The sequence below is a fragment of the Nicotiana attenuata genome, unplaced genomic scaffold (assembly GCF_001879085.1).
Source record: "Nicotiana attenuata strain UT unplaced genomic scaffold, NIATTr2, whole genome shotgun sequence".
In the NCBI taxonomy this organism is placed as follows: domain Eukaryota; kingdom Viridiplantae; phylum Streptophyta; class Magnoliopsida; order Solanales; family Solanaceae; genus Nicotiana; species Nicotiana attenuata.
The window spans coordinates 201581-205104 of record NW_017672167.1 but is presented as its reverse complement, the minus strand read 5'-3'; positions in this window follow the sequence as shown (position 1 = coordinate 205104).

Genomic DNA, 3524 nt, shown 5'->3' with positions numbered 1-3524 from the left:
GAATCCCATTTTACAAATTTAATTGTTGTTACCATTTTCACGGTAAATAGTTTGGCGCCCACCGTGGGGCTAAAAATAATAGTGATTATTTTCTTGTTGTTTTCAGCACACAAACTCAAGTTATCTTTCTCACTTTTTCTTTCCAAGATCTCTTGATTTCAAGTTGAAATGTCCGGCTCGGTAAACGAGGTTAAGAACAGCTACCTTGAATAAAACAGAGAGAAGGACACGACCATCTTATAGGCCGGCGCACTGCCGGATTCAACTCGGACGAAAGGGAAGGTCCTCCAACATAACATCCACATGATTATTGGAGGAACCACCGCTCCCTAAGGACCCACGTTCAAATGAACGAGAACGTCCGCTACAGAAGAAGGACCGATCCCAGAACGCGTACCCGAAGATACCCTCATATTCAGCAAGGAGGACCTCGAGGTTATGACGGAACCGCACAACGACGCGCTAGTAATCTTGTTTCTCTTAAACAACACCAGAATAAAGCGCGTGCTCGTAGATCAAGGCAGCTCGACCAACATAATCAGGTCGGAAGTAGTAGAACAGCTGGGGCTGCTCAATCAGATCGTTCCCATCCCTCGAATTCTCCAAGGCTTAAACATGGTCGGCGAAGTAATGAAAGGAGAGATTACCCTCCCGATCAACACGTCAGGCGCAATCTAGAACACCGAGTTCCAGGTCTTCAACGGCGGCATGAGATACAACGCCTTACTCGGCAGGCCTTGGGTATACAACATGAGGCAGTGCCCTTAACCTTGCACCAGGTGATAAGGTTTCCCACGAGGGATGGCATCACAACCATACACGTAGAACAGCGGGCAGCACAAGAAATCTTCGCGGTCCACCATGAGACGCCTACCCCCGCATGCCCGATTTCGGATGACGAGCAAAACGTACAGGCCCCCAAAGGCGACGAGGAAGACTTCTTTGCACCCCGAAATTTCGTCGCCCCCAAGGAATCTTATGCGACCAAATCTACAGTCGAAGAACAGGAGCAGACTGCTTTGATCGATCACCTCCCGGATCGCAAGGTATACTTGGGAACGGGGCTGACCCCTGAACTCAGAACAGGGTTTATTCAATTTCTCAGTAACAATATCGATTGTTTTGCCTGGTCCCATCTAGATATGACAGGAATCCTACCAGAAATAACCTCCCACAAGCTAAGCATTGATCCCAAATTCAAACCCGTAAAGCAAAAGAGAAGACCACAGTCCGAGGTAAAATATGCCTTCATTAAAGAGGAGGTAGCGAAGCTTCTCAAAATCGGATCCATTAGGGAGGTAAAATATCCCGAATGGCTAGCTAATGTAGTAGTGGTACCAAAAAAGGGGAACAAGCTAAGAATGTGCGTAGCTTACAGAGATTTGAATAAAGCGTGCCCCAAAGATTCCTTCCCGTTGCCTAATATCGATCGTCTGATCGATGCTACCGCCGGCCACGAGACCCTCACTTTTCTCGATGCCTACTCGGGGTATAATCAAATCCAGATGAACCCTGAGGACAAGGAAAAGACCTCATTCATCACTAAATATGGTACATATTGCTATAACGTAATGCCTTCCGAGCTAAAAAATGCAGGAGCAATATACCAGCGCCAAGTTAATAAAATGTTCGAGCATCAAGTAGGAAAATCAATGGAATTATATATTGACGATATGCTAGTCAAATCTCTGCGCGCGGAGGACCATTTAACCCAGTTGCAGGAAACTTTCATCATCCTCAGAAGCTACAACATGAAGCTCAACCCCGAGAAATGTGCCTTCGGAGTAGGTTCGGCCAAATTCCTGGGCTTCATGGCTTCAAACAGGGGGATCGAGATCAACCCCGACAAAATAAAAGCCATCGAGGAGATCACGGTGGTGAACAATGTAAAAGCCATCCAACGACTAATAGGGCGGATAGCGGCCCTGGGCAGATTCATATCAAGATCATCAAACAGAAGACACCATTTCTTCTCGCTACTCAAAAGAAAGAGCAGCTTCGAATGGACTCCAGAGTGCCTACTTGCCCTCGAAGAACTAAAACGGTACCTAACTAGCCCGCCTTTGCTGCAACACCGTGGATGAGATGCTATACCTGTACCTGGCCGTGTCCGAAATAGCAGTAAGCGGCGTACTGGTTCGAGAAGAGCAAGGTACATAATTTCCTGTCTATTATGTGAGCCAAACCTAGGGGGACGCCGAAACCTGGTATCCCCATCTGGAAAAATTGGCTCTCGCGCTGATAAGTGCCTCACGCAAGCTGAAGCCTTACTTTCAGTGTCACCGTATCTACGTTCTGTTAACTTATCACCTCCAGAGCATACTGCATAAACCTGAGTTATCGGGTCGATTGGCCAAATGGGCCATTAAACTCGGAGGGTATGATATCGAGTACCAACCTCAGACGGCCATCATGTCCCGAATCCTAGCGGATTTCATGGCCGATTTCTCACCATCCCTCATGCCCGAGGTAAAGAAAGAACTCTTACTAAAATCAGGCATGTCCTCCGGGGTATGGACCCTGTTCACGGACAGTGTCACAAATATACGAGGATCCGGGCTCGGTATAGTCCTAAAGCCGCCCGTTGGCGGCATAATCAGACAATCCATAAAAATCGCAAAACTAACTAACAATGAAGCCGAGTATGAGGCTACGATTGCATGCTTAGAATTGGCCAAAAGTTTGGGAGCCAACACCGTTGAGGCAAAATGCAATTCTCTCTTAGTGGTAAGCCAAGTGAACGAAAGCTACGAAGCCCGAGAGGATAGAGTGCAGAGGTATTTGGACAAAATCCAAATCATTTTACGCCGCTTCAAAGAATGGACTTTAGTCCATGTACCTCAAGAGCAGAACAGCGAAGCCGATGCCCTCTCGAACTTGGGATCTTCTGCTAAAGAAGAAGACCTACACCCCGGAGCTGTCATCCAATTGCTCAAATCTGTGGTCCAGGATGGTCACACGGAGATAAACTCCACTAGCCTAACGTGGGATTAGAGAAATAAATATATCGATTATCTGAAGGATGGAAAGTTACCCGCAGATCCAAAGGAATCGAGGGCCCTGCGAACCAAAGCGGCCCGATTCTCACTCGACGAAAATGAGGCTCTGTATAGGAGAACTTTCGATGGTCCCCTGGCTGTATGCTTGGGACCAGGCGATACAGATTATGTGCTCCGGGAAATCCACGAGGGCATCTACGGAAATCATTCCGGGGCCGATTCTTTAATTCGAAAGGTGATCAGAGCGGGCTACTACTGGGACAGCATGGAAAAAAAACACCAAGGAATTCGTCCGGAAGTGCGACAAGTGTCAGAGGTTTGCTCCCATGATCCACCAGCCTGACGAGCAACTGCATTCCGTTTTGTCACCATGGCCACTAATGAAATGGGGAATGGACATCATCGGCCCGTTGCCAATGGCGCCAGGTAAGGCTAGATTCATTCTATTTATGACTGACTACTTTTTGAAATGGGTGGAAGCGCAGGCCTTCGAAAAAATAAGAGAGAAGGAAGTCATCAATTTCA